General features: G+C 41.9%; 1 protein-coding gene across 3 annotated transcripts in view; it reads right to left on the reverse strand.

Moving 5' to 3' along the window:
• The window catches only part of PKIG (cAMP-dependent protein kinase inhibitor gamma), a 539,969-nt gene extending 524,872 nt beyond the window's left edge, over positions 1-15,097 (reverse strand). The window contains exon 1 of one of the 3 annotated variants that reach the window (XM_078651936.1): positions 14,901-15,097. The gene's annotated coding sequence lies outside the window, so the exon portion shown is untranslated. The remainder of the gene's footprint in view (positions 1-14,900) is intronic. The other 2 variants (XM_078651934.1, XM_078651932.1) reach the window with 2 other exon arrangements.
• Between the last annotated feature and the right edge of the window lie 4,331 nt (positions 15,098-19,428).

Here is a 19,428-nt window from a genome sequence, read left to right on the forward strand (position 1 = left end):
CGATCAGACAGTGCCTAGGAGTCTGTAATGGTTCTCCAACCCAGCTATGCAACACAGCTGGGTTGGAGAAACCTATGTATGCATGTCTGTTTGGCCAGCCTAAGACGGCCGGCCAAACAGACATTACAGTGCACCTACCACTTCCCTCTGCTATGCCTGGCCCTGCCCCTCCCTACCCAACCCAACTGGCATCTGTCAGTCAGTCAGAGGTCATTTTATTTTTCGCTTGACGGCTGACTGACTGACGAGTCGGGAGACACTCCTCCACCATTACGGAGGAGCCGCCCCTAACCTATTGGTGCACCGCAACACTGCTGCCACTTAAATAGCCAGCAGCTTCCACATGCTAACATGTATCAACCACTGCCCAGAATGTGAACCATAAAACCAAAAAAACTGAAAAAGCTAATCACCCTTGACTAGAACATCTCATTAGCTCGGAGCTAATATAAATGACTGAAATGCACACTCAGACAAGTCTTACCTAAAAATGGGCAAGTTCAGCATGTGCTAGCCTTTAGTACTGTGTGAATTTTCAGTGTACAACCACCTCTGGGTGTCCTCGGTTATCTCACATTGGGTTCTCGCTCACAAGGTCTCTGCAGTAGCACAAGTAATGCCTTGCTTGGGTGAGCCAGACCTTTAACAGCACTGCTTGCTTAATCAATTTGTACGATGACCCAAAACTTTACCCAAGGGCCTGCGGCACGTTACCTGGTCTTGATTTTACCTCATTTCTACACTCTTTCTTTTCCTATGTCCCTCCTCCTGCTGCTTTTTCCCCTTTCCTGCCTTCTTCTCACTTGTTCTGGATCAATATCGAATGATGAAAAATAAGTCCATGGTCCCCAAAAAATGAATGCCGGTGCTCAACACTGGCATACATTAAGCACCAATACCACACCTGAGGCAGACTCCAAGATGTTTCAGGCACAGTTAAATGGCCCACCGTCTAGCCCACCTATGGCCCTTTTTCTGAAATACTTTGTTTGGTGTAAACAACTGGGTCAGTTTGGCTCATTAATTTATTTCTGGCTATATGTGAATCAAGAACTAGCAGACAAAAGGAGGAGGGCGGGTAAAAAAGAAAAATCACTTGGCTTTGCTGGTAATCAAAGCACACTGACATGGTTCCCTTATGTTTCACCAATTAATAGTTCTTGTGAGAAGCACATGCAGCTCATAGAAGAAAACGTAGAGAGGAGTCAGTGGGCTGCATGTTTACAAATATTTGCAAACAGGATAGGCTAGAAAGCACAGCAATGACAATACCAATACACACTCAACTTTCTTTGCAGTGCAAGGCTGTCCACAATGGCTTGGCCTGGCTTCTGAGTTTAGATGTGAACGTTCTATTACAAGGGTGATCATGGAAGAAACGACTGTGGAGTCAAATGAGAAAATGTTTCATCCCACACAAGGTGTACATAAAAAGAAACAATGCTACAAATAAGTCACAGGCCAAAAAAAATGCATGCTGTCTGCCGCACTCATCTTTATTGTTACAGGAAGTATCAGTTACCATTCCAAGATGGTGACGAAACAGTTTGTTTTAAGAGAATCAATGAGCTACTATTACAACGAATAGTCATTTTACCTGGCATGCAGAGCAATGAAAGCATTAGTAAAGCAAGGATATGTAAGGCTTTCCTTTACCTTCTGCCTGGCAAATCCATTCCATAACAAAATATTTTCACCACACATGGCTTTTGGACTGAAAGCAATACATCCATCGTAACAATCTCGATTGGAGTGGGTTTGTACTGAAGGACATCATAAGTGCCTTTCTGGGTTTGACTTGATTGCTTTTGATTTTTAGATCTTCCGCACAGGTATTCTGCATTGGCACTTATTGACAAGTCTCCCCATGAGGATAACATTTTCGAGGCAGAGAAGCATAAGATGTGCATAGTTCCAGTTTCCTTTGAATTACTGAGTGATGCAGAAGGTGGTCTGCCAGCGAGTGATTTTTGTTTGATCAATTTGGAAATTCAATTTATTATCATTTTATTTTTCCCTTTTCCCTCAGCGGGGAGGGCGACGCTCCTCTGCCACAGCAGAGCTGCTGCCACTGGTCAGAGGAATGAGAGAAAAAGTTTAGGCTGCATACGTTTGCGTCTTCCCTACCACAAACTTTAGCACACTGTTGCAAATGTGGTATATTGGGACACTATAATTGTATACCCGCCTGGGGAAATACCCTTCGGCTGGGGCCCTTTGTGTCCAAATAGGACTCAATAAAAGAACCAAGGAATTAAAAACATTCGTAAAACATAATCCCACCTGCCACCAACAGACCCCAGTGCTTCTCACAGATTCCCAAGAAAGTCTCATGTGGAGAATCCCCGGATCACATTGGCGAAATGCTTATGAAAGGTCTGTGAATGTATTCCTGTGCTTCCATTTATATTAAAATTGCAATCACAATCAGTGCAGCTGGGGAGAGAGAGGTCTGAGGATTGCTGAACATTGTGCTCAGCCAGTAAGCCGATTGGCACTACCAAGTATGAACCATTTGGTGGGTGGTACCTTCACGTCCAAGGGTTACACACAAGTGTTATCGTAGACAAGGGTAAATTATGCACATTTTGCAAATTTGTTACAGCTCTCGCTTTCATGCCATATTCAACAAGACGCATTTCCACGTTTCATTCTTTAAAAGGAGTCAATACTGTATCAGGACCTGCGATGGACACTCCTTTTCTTGAGGCTTCACCACCCTTGCATGTCAAAGTGGAGGTCGCAACCCTTGCCACGGATGCTCCACACTCCACCCAAAACCTATTTTCTTGTTCACCTTGTAATGGGTACTTCTGGTCACATCTCTGCCTACACACGCTAATAGGGAGCCTCACAGTGGAGTTTAGCCCATACAACCACCAAAGTAAATAAATATGAAAAGACTGCAATATTCTATCTGCAACCCTACAGTTTGAGTGAATGCTAGCCAATGGTACCAGCAAAGCGAGTATTCCACATCTTGGCCGTGGCGGTTCCTCCATTATGGCAGAGGAGCATTGCTCCACATGGTGCGAGAGCAATAGGCACACACATCAATAAAATGGTAATAAATACCATTTTATTATAATGTGTTGCAGGCTGGCGTTGTTACAGCGTGAAGGCAGTGGGCGGAGCTGAATAGTGCAATTGCAGTATTACTTCAACCCCTGCCAGTGCGCATGCAAAATAGGCCGGCTGTCTAGAGCCGGCTAATCTGACATGCGCACCTAGACCTAGCAATCCAAGGGCTGAGAAACAGACGAGGGTTTGCAGCCACTGGCCCCCAGCTTCAAAATGAGCGCTGGGTTAGCCAGCTCCAACCAATTTTAATGTTGCTGGCCACCACTGCATCTTGGAGATGCAAGTTAGACGGTTTGATGCATGTACTAATGCAGACATATTCTGCAAATATGCTGAGCTACTGTACACGCAAAACTAAACAAGGCCGTGGATTGTGAATGTAGTACGGAATCTTAATTCAACAATGCATGAAACAACCAGCCTTTCTTGGGGGCATTTGGGCATAGCACAACAATTTCCCCACATTAACCGCATGCCACTCTAGATGAATACCGTTCACTGCTTTACATGCCTCAACTGCTCGTTTCCGGGTTGGAAAATAGAAGGACTTCAGAAAACATTCCCTGTTATAGGCAAAGCGGTTCACTTAGTTTACATTGGTTAAATCATTTCCAGCTGAGGCTATTTTCATTAGACACTGTCCACTGCACAGTTTGGGTGGATTACTTAATGCTGCACAGTTGCAAATGTAACTAATCTTTGCAGGGGAACATTTAAATATATTTTTAAACAGTGGCATGCGAAGTAGGTGTCGATATATTATACATATGTAACAAAGCAATAAAAAGAAAAAAAACAGAGCGAGAGTCATGCACTCAGATGATAATCAGCCTAACTGGTTGAACAGTCAATTTTCCTAGCCTTCTGTGGGACTTTTGTTTATTCCTAAAGGAAACATCCTAATAGCAATCAAGGTTAAGAATCCCAAGAATCTGATAATAATTTCAATTAGGGCTGTTTGTAACAAAAAAATAAATAAATAAATAACTTGACTTCTGGTTTTAGGCACAATACAAATATGTGCCGCGGAGGTTATTACATTAGGATTTCTTCTGTTTATACAATAAAGAAGTTTTTTTCTTGAAGGAATAACAATGAGAAAAACATTTGTTAAGGAGGAAAAAGGGTTACTTGGCATGGACGACACAATTTTCCACTGAGAACCCACATTCAAAAAATAAATAAATAAATAAAAGAGAAAGGCTAACTCTAGTACAGTTTTTAGCAATAATTTATAGGAATCTGCCATTTTCAGACCTGCGAAGGCCTACATCAGGAAGCTAAAACACTGCTGCGCTATTTCGTAGATCCAGTTCAGTTTCTTACACTCAGACGACTCTATCTTTTTTCAGCGTCTCCAATGATACAATATCAAAACCATTTGCATTGCAATGGCAAAGCTGGAAGTATCCAAGTCCTTAAAAAAAAAAACACAAAAAAGGAGAAAAACAGATCATGGGTGTGAGAAACTGGGTTGTTGGTTGAGGGTAGAGTGACAAGCAACAGCCACAATCCCTGTCAGACTGAATCTCGAAAAGTCACTAAACTAACCTGTGCTTAACCTTCCGGTAGCTTGGCACAAAAGCAGTCAGGCTTAACTTGGAGGCAATGTGCAAGGTATTTATGCAGCACTTAAACAGTAATAAAGTGAAACCACAACACAAGACAAATCCAACACCAATTTAGAAAACTAGGAGTAAAATGTAATAAATTATTTGACACCAAAAAGCCATAAGTCCAATCAGTAGAACCGGAGATGTGAAATATTAAAGATTTATGGTAAGTGTAGAGCCTAAAAGCACAAAGCGCCACTCAGGCCAGCTGTGATGGAGTGCAGGAGAAATACAGGGAACAGGTTAGCCCCGCTGAAAAAGTTACCTTGTCAATGTCCGACACAAAGAGACAATTCGAGGTGGAGGCAGCAAGGAGCAGGGAGAGCGTTGCAGATGTTAGTCTCTGTAGTGAGACGAGCAGGTCATGCATCGCAGATGATTATCGCTGGAGATTCACGTTGAGGGAACTGCAGACTGTTGATGCTGTAGTGCGAAGTGCAGATCTTGGTTGCAGGTCGTCGATGGCAATCTGCAGGTCGTCGATGGCAATCTGCCGGTCGCTGATGGCAATCTGCAGCACAAAGTCGAGTTCACCGGAGCTTTGCATTGTTAGTCAGCATGGACTGCAAGATCTTCGCACAAGCTGGCTCGTTTGCGGACGGAAATTGCTCAAAACTTCAAGATTACTTATTTTCTTCCATGATGCCACACCAAGGGGCCGGGACCAGTGAGGCCTTTCTTGGGAATCAGGCACTCAGTCCAGCAGAGCTCAAGCAGGTACAGTTGCAGGTCTCAACAGCAGGTCAGCTGGGCAGATGCAGGGAGGCTTCTGGAGCTTGCAATGTTCCTGTAGCTCTAACAGAAGTCCTGACAGCTGACCCTTGGAGTCACTTCAGCCTGGAATGAAAGGTGCAGGGCCAGTCTTCATTCTCAGCAAGCAGGGCAGGCCACGAGCAGCTGGGAAGTAAGACATCCATCTGTAGCACCCATAGGTTGAGGAATGTAATGAAGAGTGGGTGTGAGAGCCCAATATTTATAGCTGGTGCCAGCTTTGAAGTGGGACTTTTGACCAACCAAAACATGTACTCATGTTTGCCAACATGTGGGCGGAGCCAAAGTCCCTCTATAGGGATGACCACATAATTGTCTGGCGACCACTGTGCTTTCAAGCTGCACCATAAAAAGGAAGGTTTAGGTTAGGTGAAAGGTAAATTTTGTCAGTTCGAAATGGCAGTTTAAACTGCCTAAAGCCAGAACGGCAGGCTAGAGACATGCTCAAAAGGCTACGTAAGTGGGTGCCACAATAAGTGCTGCAGGTCCACTAGCAGTATTTAATTTACAGTCCCTGGGTACATGTAGTACCACTTTACTAGGGACTTGCAAATAAATTAAATTGCAAATTGGCCAATTGGGTGTAAGCCAATTTATCAAGTTTAATGGAGAGAGCACAAGCACTTTAGCACAGGTTTGCAGTGGTAAAGTGTACAGAGTCCTCAAAGCGAACAAAAATAGGTAAAAAAAAACTGGAGGGTCAAGGCTAAAATCTGGGGAGTGTCCCAAGTCCAACAATGAGCATAGGGGTGAGGTGAAAGTCAGGAATACCTATTTTAGGATCTTGGGTTTGATATTTTCAATTGTTGACTACTGTTACTATTCATAAATGGAGGTTGGAATCCCAGAAGATATTAGGCATTTAATTTTGCTGTTATTAAACATGTTTTGCAAAGATGTGGAGGCGAAGGAATGTCCATCTTGTTCAGAAGATGACTTGAACCATGAATCAGGAGGTCTCTTTTGATGTGTTAATAGAGATAAAGTTTGGCAAACAGCAAAACCTGCCCTTTTTTCTTCTAATCCACTTGCAGAACGAAATTAGGCTTTAAATACTGCCTAAAGACACTCTATAAGTGAACTAGAGAAATGGGCAGATATCAGAACGATTGTATTGTTTGTGTCTTCACAAAACACGCTTTTTAATATCTACGTGGGCCCACTGGAAGCACTAATAAGATCTTATGGGCTCTAGCTAACTTCTTATGCGGACGATACACAAATTGTGTTGTCCGTACATCGAAGCAAGGAACTGGAAACTGGGCTAAAATGCTGCGAATGCATGAAAGCCATTGCCGGCTGGGTGTCCTCAAATTGCCTAAAACTTAATGCAGGCAAGACAGAGGTCATCATTTTCGGCAATAACTCCAACATCTGGACCCCCTGTTTGGTGGCCTGAAGAAATGGGAGTTCCCCCGGCCCCCACCAGGAAAGCTAAGAATTTAGGGGTGATTATGGACAATAAATTAACTTTTGGGGAACAGGTTAGTGGAGTTGTCTCAACAAGCTTCTACCTCCTCAGAGTTTTGAGGAAAATAAAATTCTTTTTACCGAAGAAAAGTTTTAGGACGGCAGTCACCGCGCTCATCTTGTCCCGCTGGATTATTGTAACAGTCTGTATACGAACATTCATAAGAAACATCTATACAGACTCCAGCTGGTGCAAAATGTGGCAACCAGGCTGAATACTAGCACGCCTAGATTGGTCTCTGTTAGGAAGGAAATTAAGCAGCTTCACTGGCTACCAGTGAAACAGCGTGCTCAATTTAAAGCACTGTGCACGATGTTTAAATCACTGACAGGCAGGGGCCCTGATTATATGAGGAAACGTTTTCAAAGTTGAAAAAGCCACTTGGAGTGGCAGAAGTTTTATTGCTGGTGCTGCTAAAGCATGGAACAATCTGCCATCATATATCAGGAGTAACACAGAGCTCCTTTCCTTCAGGAGGGGGCGCAAAACTTGGTTGATTTCCCAGTAGCCTGTTGAACTATAGCTCTTTGTTATCCAGTTAGGCATCGGTTAGCGCCAGGACACCTTTGGGTATAAGTGCACTTTAGAAGCTTATTAACATAACCTAGTTCAGGAAGAATCACACAAATCACCAAACTGCCCCCAAAGTGGGCAGCTTGTCTTATGCCATTATCAGTTACCTTCCCCTAGTTTTTCCTCTGTGGCTGGTAATTGAAATTTCAGAGGTTGGCATCAATATCTGCTTACAAATATGGCAGAATGGCACAAAAATGATTTGTCCAGCTCTTGTTCCGCTTAAGATTGTTCTGGCCCATACACGCCACAAACACTTTCAGAAAGGTCTTAACCGTGAGAAACAATCACTAGTGGCACAGGGTCACATGAAAAATGTGCATGTCATTGTGTTGGGATGGAGGCTGGGCTTTAATTGCATACGAGGTCCTTGATCAGCTTCATGCCGATGTTGGAAAGTCGTTTGTACAAAGTAGGTCTTCAAATGAGACCCATCTCGCCGATAACAATGTTTTACAATCTCATCCTCTGTTGTCTCACTGCTAACATTAGCCGAATCCTAATCTAAAATCAAATTGTAACTCAGCATCCCAGTCCAACCTTAACTCCACATCAACTCCGACTCCAATCCCAGGTTTTTTCTACAATCCCTCTGATTTAAACCCAATCCTAACTCGGATTTTCCTTTTTCGACTTATGTGTTTTGTTGATTTTATAAAGTTTTCATGGGGAAAGAGGAGGCTAGATGGCAGGATAACATTCATGCTTTGTTTCATCATCCCACAAAGAAATTACTCGTGTCCGGCAGCAAATAATGTATATACCTATTTTAATATTAAGATGTTTTTATTCTGCAAACCAGCTATTCACAGATCAAATCCCTAAGTGCATGGAGTATTAAATTGATCTCCAAAGTCAACGGATTCAAGGTTAAAGGATCATATATGATGAAGAGCTTGCCCTGTGAGCTACATTAATACAGGTACATCTAGAAAGAATGAACGGAGTCAAATTAAGTTATGCTCTGGCTGGAGTAGACAAACGTGCTTCCTTCTTTCAATGAAGTTAGCACATTAATTCAACTACAAGAGACGGGTACAAATTACCAATGTTATTCTAAAATTCACAGCTAATCAGTAAAAATAAGCTTTTTGTTCTAGTGTTTCCCTTCCGGTGTTTCAAATGTTCGATTCAGTGGAGTTGCGTCAGGTGTTTTTCGAAGATAGATTTTCTTTTTCCTAAAGACAGAACCAGGTTCACTAAAGCAACATTTTTTTTTCTGGTTTGGGGGGGAAAAAGCATGGCACGTGGTACATGGTTGCCCAAAGATCTACTTACAGTTTTTTCTTTAAAGCCTCCAAAAATTACCAGAGTAATTTAAATTCTTTAAATCATCATCTGATAACTATTGATAAAGCAATTGCAATAAAGTGCTGGGAGACTGGGTCTGAATTTTATTACATTATTGATCAGCTGTATTTTGTACATCACAAGATTTTCTTTGGAAGAAGACAGACAACAAAGGACAATATTAGTGAATGCTGATTAAAGCAACTACTTTCTGAATAGGAATCAGAGGATGTGATCTATTAATGTACAACCAAATCTGGAGTGGAGTCTCACTCCAGTGCCAGACACACAGCTGAATCAGTGACTTCTAACAGAAGACTCCACACATTTAATATTGGTTTATTCCTTGTATTCCAACTTCTTTATCAATTTTGCTCATCTCAGTTCATCATGTCACATGAGGGACAAAGCATATTTTTTAACATCTAATACATCAGATATGCCTATCCAGGCCTTTTTCTGAAGCAAGAATTAATACGCAAATCATCCTTAGTAAAAAAAGTTCTTCCCAATGCATTGCGAGCATATTTTTTGCCCTTCGTCAGGGGTTTCACTAAAAATAAAACATTGACATTTAGATTGTATATCCAAAACGTAATGTTTGCAAAATTGATAAAGAAGTTGGAATGCAAGGAATAAACAAATATTAAATGTGGATAAATGTGTGGAATCTTCTGTTAGAAGTCACTGATTCAGCTGTGCGTTCGGCACTGGAGCGAGACTCCACTCCAGATTTGGTTTAATGTCTACACGTGGTAACAGGGCGGATCACGATCTGGCTGCACGCTAAAAAGATCAAACTGAGTATATTTTGTGAAACTAAAATAATAGGTGTGCACGTGGACACCCTTTTTTAAAATCTATTAATGTACAACATATGCCAGATGCACAATGCATTACTGGAAAAATGCATTTAGTTACGACACCATTGGTGACAGTGTGTCTTGTTTTATGTATTTCAGAGCTCAAATAAATCTTTCCTGTTGGTGCTGAGCATTCAAAAAGTTTAGCTTTCTATTCTTTGAAATGGCAAGATCTTAGCCAAAATGTTTGCACAATGTTAATTCGTACAAATAGCACCACATTTATCATTTGATAATTTTATTGCTCTTAATCAAAATTATACACTGTTTTTTATGATCTTCATCTGAACCCTCAATGATATAAACTCAGATATTTTTCCAAAAACTGACCTCGTTTGGACATGTGAGGGGAACGTATTTGTCTATCAACTATTTGACACAGTGGATGGCCGATTTGGGATTTTCTAATGTATTCACTCACACTGGAGTGTAACAAATATTGCATACTGTACAATATAGATGATCCTTTCATTGTGACAACCCTTTTCTGTCCTCGAAAATTCTTCTCTTCCTATACAGCCACAATTAAGTCAAGGTCGAGATACTGGACCTCCTCATTACACCCAAGTGGAAAGTAAAAATCTTTGCCAGTTAAAATGTCTCTGATTTTCTAGAAACTCTGCAAGCATGGAGCCCTTGGGTGCACTGCTGTCACTGACCTGGTTCTGACCTCTTCTGTGTTTAATGTACTTGTGCGTAAAAGGAACTAAAATCAGTCCATGGACGAAAAGCACCGAAATTAAATATGGCAAAGTGGACATTGGGGTTTTATGTTAGTAATCCAAGCATTTACTCAGGCAATACTTGAATTTTGTGTATTTGTATTTTGAATTTGAATGTTAGTGCTTGTAAGACGGTTTCTCCCTGATCGGCCTCTGAAAAGTTGGTGGGGCAGGGGAGCAGTCAGTGATAATCTGTAAAGGGAATCCATGCGAAGCGCAAAAACTCACAGCTAGTTCTGGCTTACCAGTCAACAGCATTTCACATGCAGAGATTGTAGAGCTCCATTCCTAATGGAATAATCATTTGGCAATGCAAATAGGCCTGGCTTTAAATTACTGATGTATGGTAATGTGAAGCAATATAATTGTGGGGAAGCTGAGAACTGTAGAATATTATTACTGTAGATTAAAAGGTAAGAGACAGTTGCACTGTCAAGCCAGACATAAAAATCCATGTAGTTTAATGACTACTGTCCTATTTGTGCTGCTGCCTGAGAAAGACAAACACCATAAATGATCTAGTTACCTAAAGTGGCATTACAAAGTCATGAGCGTGCCCCTGAAAGTTCAAGCTCAGCCACCTGTATAAATAAACAAAATTATCACAGCTGGTTGGGGGCACTTTTTTGTGTGGAAGCACACAACTTTTCCCCAATCAAAACATGTAGTCCTTGCTCCCAACATGTAGGTGGAGTCAAAGTGCCTCTGCCATGGCGATCTCACATCATTATCTGGCAACAGCTGTGCTATCAAGCCACGCCATAAAAAGAACAAGCATTGGCATTGCCAAAACGTCTTGCCTTTGGGACCTTGCAATTATTTAGCCATGCAGCACATTATCCTGGTTGCTACAACATCTACTGTTATTTCACGAACCACTACTGAATGACCACACACACCGAAGGATTGGTTTCTGTGCTATTTAATTAAAATATGATAAAGTCTCTTAAAAATGCAAAACGGTGAATATCTTTAACTAAGAAACTATGACACTAATAGACACAGAGATGCTTAATGATGCATTGTTTGTCGCTGTCATATTCAGAGAAAAAGCAATATATATTATCATACACTGGAAACTGTTCACCTGAAGGAATAATCGAGGTAGGATATCATGAACTGAAATATAAGAAAATGTATAGATAGACCAGCCTTTTTGATCTGTATGTTTTGGGCCTTTAGGAAACCCATGCCGGTGTTTAATGTGATGTTTTAAGGATTTGTATTTAATGAATTCACAATGTAACAGGGACTAGGGATGTGAATACACGTTGGTGTTTGTATGTTAGAATATTCGCGGAAAGTCACAAGTCACTATGGCTTGCATCTGGAGGAGGGTCTGTGCATTTATGTCCCCTTTCACTGGTGTTAAGGAAACTCAAGAACATTATTTTACAATGATTCCTAGATAGCTATTTTAAACTTATTTTACACAAACAATTTCAATGCCTGGCACATTCTCTAGAATCGGAGGCACTTATGGTGACTTGGGGAGAAGGTGAAGGGTAGGCCTGTGGAGAGCCCCCATACTCCCAGATAGGGAGCCCTAAAGCAAACTATTAATTGTGCCTGTGTGGGGTCTCTGAAAGCAGCGACTACTATACCCGTCCCATGAGCTACACTCCAGTGTAACTACCTCCCCGGGCAAGGGAGCTACTCAGGTCTAGTTTCCCACTGCAGTCCACCCTATACTTGACAAAGGATCAGAAAGGCACCCCTGCCTCATCAATGAGATGCCAGGGGTGTGACCTCCTTAACAATATACTAAACTAAAGCATATACAAAAGGTCTGTAAAGTTCGACCTAAAAACTATCAGCTCCATCAGCCAAAGAGCTACTGGATAAAATGTATGGGTCACGTGACACAGGACAATTTGGCAGCATTGCTACCTGGTCTGGATCCATTAAAAGATAAACAGACCAGGAGCATGGTATATCTAATGTCTTATTAACACAGAGAACATTTTAAAGGATTTTCCCAAGTAGCCTACGTGTACAGAAGGACAGATAAGTGCATTTAACATCGTAGTCCATATCTTTTTTATGCGGCTAAATTCATGTCTTATCCTAAAATTAGTAGAGAAAGGCGGTAGGTTTTGTAGAGACTGTCAGCATTTAAGCTATATTAATGTGTGTTTTATCATGGTTTTGTAAAATGTTATTGTTGTGGGAATTGTTGGACACTCGACAAATTATAAAAGAAAAATAAATAAAAGCAAAAATATGTTTTGGTCTCAAAAAACAAACATTGTCATGGTAGTCTATAGGATTAAAGGTAACTGCTTTGTGTGAGGGTGTACTCCTTGCGAAAGAGCAGAATGCCATCAGTCACAGTGAAGGTAGCCACCAGCTGAAGTAGGCTGACTCATTGTTCCGAGCTCTATGTTGATGTTGGCAGAACAGCACAAACGACAAAAACAGGCCAAATGGAATAAGAGGGCTGGCTCAGAGCCTAATACTATATTTTTAGTAACATCAAAAAGGTATGATTTATACCAGGCCTAGAAAATATGCTGTGTGGGTTGCTTTTGATCCTCAATAAATAAACAGTATGTGGTAAACTCTCTTGCAATTATATTTATGAAGATTTCTGGTAGTACATGCTGGTTTAGCACAAATGATACAAGTGCCTTTTTAAGGCTAAATGTGCAACTCAAGCAACATCAAATTGTCCCAACAACGGCCTTCTACACACGGGATTAATGGAAGACAAATCATTAAAAACACCACAATGATACATAAAATGCTTTAAATGAAAACTAAAAATGGACTTCACCAAGAGTGAGCAACTGCAATTCCAAAAGATAACCGGCCAGGAACATATGTTTATTTTCAAATGGACCCCCTGCACTCAAAGACGCAAAACTTAAAATGTACATCACAATTTCAAATGCACGTGTGGTATGTAATGACAGGAATCTCAAACACAAGCGTTAACACAAACTGACAACGCACAGGCTTCTTGGCATCCTGTGATTCGTAATTAATGGGTGAATACCCGTCCATCACCCAAGGTGCACGTGTACAATTTGCTGAAACACTACGACCACAAACATATTTCTGAAATAGAAGTAGAAATTGTACAAAAAAAATGAAATTATAATAAGCAGCAGTTTTATAAAAAGGAGAGGCGTGCCTCGATGGAGGAGGCCTTACAGAGAAACGACGAATGGTAAATTAGGCAGATTTCTAGAGCAATAATACAGAGTGAACTTGGTCTGAAAGCAGTGTTAGCCCCTTCACTCAATAGCGTAGTTTTTGTTTCTAAATAATATACTTCTCTTTCGTATAATAACAAACATTAACTATGTTCCATTCAGTCCATACGTGGCTAGATCATCCTAGTAGACAAAACCCGATGCATAATTCGGGGAGATATATTTCTATGGAACGAAAACGACTGAATTAATGAAGTGATTGCTTCTTTGAAGAGCATAGAGCCTGTGATGCAGTGACTGACAGCGGCTGAATTACTATTCTGAGGAAGAATGATGGGGTAATGTGTTTGGCGATTTACAAAAGCTATTTTGAGGCTCATTTCGAAAGGAGAGTGGGTGGTTGGGAAGCTATCTTAAAGCAGCAGGACACTACTATTCGCATTTGCAAAGCTCGAACGCTCTAAAAGAGTGATGCACTTTTCCCAATTCCCAGCATTCCTTTTTGGGGGAAACTTGGCTTTTTGGGTATAGCGAATTTGCAAAGCGCCTTTGTGTATAAGCGAGCTCCACCTAGCAGTGCTGAAGGGGCATTTTATTTTATTAACTAATTTGACATTGCATGGAAACACCCAGTATGTGAATAGGGAAATCATTGCCATTTGAACAGGCATGCACGTCTTTCATCTCATCCTCAGCAGATGTCACTCTCTGTTCAATAAAATACAGTTTCCTAAAAAGCAACTTTCCTCCATAGACTTTCATTATCTCACCCTCTTTACAAAACTGCATCATCTTCCAAAAATACTGTGCTGCGGTCACTTTAAGGGGTTTACCCTCTTAATCACCAGACCTCACCCGCATTCAAGGGACAACTGGGTGGCAGTGATCTCAAGATGAGAACGTATTTTAAACCCCTTGGCCTTTTGAGGCAGAGGGTCACCTAATTTGCCACCCACCTTAAAAGAAGGAAAAAGAAGGCAACAAATAAAATTAAGAAAATAAAATCAAGGGTAGGTGACAAGGAGTGTAATAAACAATTTTACCGACTTTCCATGTATATTCCTGCTTTAAGTTCAATTAAAAACACGTACGTGAAGAAATTGAATTTTCCCAGCATATGGCGGTTAAAATATTGTAAGTGGAACTGTTCCCTCCAAACCGTTCCACGTTGGCTTTTTCCAAGCCGAAGGAATTAAGTAAAGCAAGAATTCCACTTCGTTTTCATATCAGGCGTTGGAGAATGGCAAACTGCCGCAATTTCAAGCTTGAGGAGTTTCCAGCCGCTCCAGGACACGAGTGGGCACTGGTGTGTTAAATATGCCTCCTGGGCACTGACTGCAGAGTCCCCGGTCACTCACCTGCCCTTGTGCCGCCGCTGAGCGTGGAAACCCGGCAGTTATTCCTGCAGCAGCATCCCCGGCATGGTCCTGCGGTTCAGGGTAGGCAAGCGCTGGGCTTGCAGCGCCGCTACTGCCCGTCTCCCTCTGCTGGCTTCTGCCTTCTGAAACCCGAGCCTGTTACTGCAGCAACCCCCGATAAACACTACGGAAGCCGGTGGGCGGACAGACTTGTTAGAAGCGAACGAGCTTTTTTTTGTGTCCTCAGGGGCAACCTCTTTGTTCACAGCTGGGTGCAGCTTCGAGGTGATCATGGTCTTTCTTTTTGATTACAAGTAACACAGTGGCGTATATGATGTCCATAGAAAGAGAAGAGGGTGGTTTTATTCCTGCAGAGTATTATTAAGCCCTTTTGTATCGTCTCAGAGGAAATTGTCTTGTGATGTAAATGTATGTTTTATTTATGTAAATGTATGTTTTTCTTATGTAAATGTGTGTTTTAATTTTCCCTTATGCACCAAAAACAAACAATCATCAATGGCACGTATTCATGTCATCATATGTGACAGCTTCGAGCTTTTTAGCACATAGACAGTTGGATTCTGGGACTTGTAGTTTATTTTTTTAACTTTAAAAGTTTAGTCTAAATAATCCCTTCATTCATTTTGGGAATGTTTTGGCCTCTAGTTCACACTCTCCCATTAGTGTGGCATTGTCGCGCATATTAGGTAAACCGGTGATGACCTTGCAAACAGTTTTGAGGTTTCCATCACAGATAGTTGGTCTCTGTAGCTATGGTGTTGGTAGGGTAGAGAATGTGCATTTCTTATGCAAATGTATCAATCATGATTGTTGTAATGGTTAGTGTAGCATATTGATGTTATGAGCATTAGGATCCTCATGGTTCTGGGTGGACTCTGAAGAGGAAATACATAATATGCAGGGAGGTGTTAGGGTGTGGTTAATGGGGAGTATGAGGTAATGCGCAGTGTGTGAGTGTATGCTGAAGAATAAAGTAGTACTTGATCGCAGCTCCAATGTGGCATAATTCATCTGTGTGCTCCTGGGCTGGGGAAAACGCTACAACTGGCGATGAGGAGAGGACAAGACTGCTCTCCCTGAGAGTTTGCAAAGATATGGCAAACTACTCATGCATGCCATGTGTGCCCAGAATCGATGCAGAGGAGCCTGTGACCGACATATGTGGGGTCAAAGCCCTGCGCCAGCCTATACACATCTGCAGAAGAAAACAAAGGCATCATCAGGAATTAAAGCATATTCAATCAATCAATCAATAATCCTTTACTCGGTATTTAAAAAACACCATAAAAGTGCATATTTATACATTTAAAAAAACAATTAAAATACAATTCATGAACCTCGCCTGCCCACTACAAGGATGAATAGAGATAATTGATGGGAGGTTCATTCAGCGCAACCCTCTTGTGTTCCTTAGCCTTAAAGCAACCTTAATAAAATTCATAATACAAGACAACGTAAGAGGATCATTGGCACTTTGCAAAAATAATAGGGCGACCTTAGCATGTCTGAACTTGGCCTGTTTTAAAATACCTACTAAAAAACTGCGCCTGGGTAATACATAAAATGGACATAGTAATACAAAATGAAGGGTGTCCTGCGGGGACCGATTGTTGCAGCCGCAGGCACCCTTCTGCTCAGCAGTTAAAGTAAAACCTGGCGGATCTGCCAGGAGGTGGTGTAAAAGGTTGAGCCTAAAACGGGTAATTATAAATCTGTCCTGCGCATTAGACATAGGAGCGAGATAAGGTTCCATACCCTCCCCTGTCTTGACCATACTGTGGGCGCAGACTGTGGGTTTGCATCCTTCCACTACTGCTCTACGTGAGGCTACCTGATCCAAAAAGATTCCCTTAACTCTGAGTTTATCTTGAGAGATAATTTCCGTTGTTTTGTGAAGAGATCCTTACAACCAATTCCTTCAAGGGAAGTCTTCACATACTTTAACCATGGGATACTCATTCCTTTATCCCTAACCAGGAAATCTCTAATAATTTGTCTGCTCAAGTCTGCCTCCTTGTTGGTCCAAATCTTTAGCCAAGCCATAAGGGGTCTGACCTTTACCAAATCCTCAATGTATGCCCTACCCAGTTCCTCATGGACAATAAGGGCCGGTGTGCTTTGTGGGGTTTTGAGCACCTTTCTCAAATATTTGTTCTCCTCCAACTGTAATTCACGGGCATTTACAAAACCCCAAACTTCGGACCCATAAATCACTTTTGAGCAACATATTGAGCTGTACAAATTCATTATTTGCTCTGGAGACCACCGACCCAGCCTGCACCCGTAGTTCATTATAGCACTGGCCGAGGCCACTAGTGTAGTACACCGATCTTCAATTAATGTTTTAAAATTTAAGAGCCCATCAAATAACAGGCCAAGATAAGAAAAGGTTTGTACCTGCCCTATTTTATATGCACCTATTTTATAGGAGAACTTCTTGTAGGGTTTAGTTCCAGCCAACATGACATAGGACTTGGTCAGGTTGGCCGATAGATCTAGGGTATCCATAAAACTAACAAACCCATCTATCAGACACTGAAGTCCCTTGGGGGTGCGGGCTAGAAATACCGCGTCGTCCAGCAGCACGGGGACGGGTCGGGTACCTACTCTTGGGGAATCCACCTTTAACTTGCCTAGTGCCTGATCTAAATTATTGATGTACAGAGAGAACAGAAAAGGGGCCAGAATAAATCCCTGTCTGACCCCGCTAGTACAAGGAAAAGGTTCTGTAGTGCCCCCCTCCAAATTAAAACGCACTTTGGCGGAGGTGTTCCAGCGCAATGCTCTAAGAATATTTACCAAACCCTGGTCAACTCCCAAACTGTTCATCAGGGTCCACAACTTCTCTCTATTAACATGATCAAAGGCTGCCGTGAGATCCATGAACCCTAAATATACCGCTTAATTGCTGGCTATGGTATACTTAGCCACCAATAAATAAAGGTTCAGACACTGATCCGTCGTCGACCTCCCTGCCCTAAATCCGTACTGGGCATCGGTGATAATTTGATGTTCGTCGGCCCAGTCCATAAGGCGCATTAGAATCCCTCGGCCCAGGACTTTAGCTGACACATCGATCAGTGATATAGGTTGATAACACTGAGGGTTATCCCTGTTCCCTTTTTTAAAAATGGGAACTGTTGTTGCCGATGACCATGAGCGCGGGAGGTCAGTTGCAACAGCCGCATTTATCACCCTTGTAAGGATAGGGGCCCACAGCTCCACGTTCCTTAAAAAAAGGTCTGTTTGGATACCATCTGGTCCCGGGGCTTTATTTTGTGTTAAACCCTTGATGACCACTGTAATTTCCTCCAAAGAAAATTCAACCGAGGAAACCCACTGGCAACCCCTCCCTACGTCCTGATTGTTCTCCTCTGTGTAGTTGTACAGGCCTTTGAAATGGTCATACCATTGTGCAGGCAGAATAGTTGTGCCAATTTCTGGGGTATTAGTGTCCTGGAAACACAGCTTATTAATTATTTTACAGAACACAGTCATATCTCTTCTATCTGCTGCGTCCCTCAAGTCTTCCCAGGCTTGTGATTGAAGGGAGGTCTTCCTGCATTTAATCGCCTTTTTATATACATTCCTACACTGCGCAATTCTTGACTTATCCAGTGGACGGGTTTTCAGGCTAGTTTTTAGATCTCTCTGTGCTCGGAAACAATCTTTATCAAACCATCTGGGAGTAGTTTTTGCCCTCACAAGTGTAGTGGAGTTTAATAGACCATCTATCAGGTGTGCCACTGCCTCAAATGCCCTAACCACAGACGGCCCCTCCATGGAGAAATCCAAACACTCCCCAATCTATTCTTTCCCTCTTTCCATTAATGATTTGTAAAAGGCGTCCCCATCAACTTTAGACCATCTCAGTCATCTTCCCTGGTCCGTTATCTTCTCGATACTACCTGCCACCACCCCTCTCCTATCTCTTCTGGGGGGGAGGTTTATTATCTCGAGAACTAGAGGGTTATGGTCACTAAATACACTCCATTCAATCTCAGCCCCTCGTATCCAGTCCTTAAATAATCTAGACACCACAATGTAATCTATGTACGAGCTGCACCCTCTACCTTAAAGGTTGGAGTAATGGCACCTTCTCTTCCGATAGTAACCAAATCAATGGTATGTTCTAGAGCATGATTTTTCAGTACCTTACCTAATTCAATCCCCTCACTTGAATACTCAAAATGCGGACCTTCCTACACCAGGCAAAATGACCACTCTTCATTGAAGGGTAATAGATTAGGGCATAAATGGCAATTAAAGTCACCTGCTATTACCACGGACAGAGCCACTGCCCCCTTCCTCCGAGCTGTCTCTACAGTTAGTCTGTTGTCTACTTCACGTATTATAGATTCGTTCCCCTTAGTTGCAACGGCATTATACAAGTTAATCAATATCACACTTAACCCATTTCTAAAGAACCCAAGATCCTGGATATTGTTTGAGGTCCAATTTAAGTTGGTCCACACTCCCTCCATGTGCAAATCCACAAATATAAATA

Source organism: Lissotriton helveticus, chromosome 7 (genome assembly GCF_964261635.1).
Source record: "Lissotriton helveticus chromosome 7, aLisHel1.1, whole genome shotgun sequence".
Taxonomy (NCBI): Eukaryota; Metazoa; Chordata; class Amphibia; order Caudata; family Salamandridae; genus Lissotriton; species Lissotriton helveticus.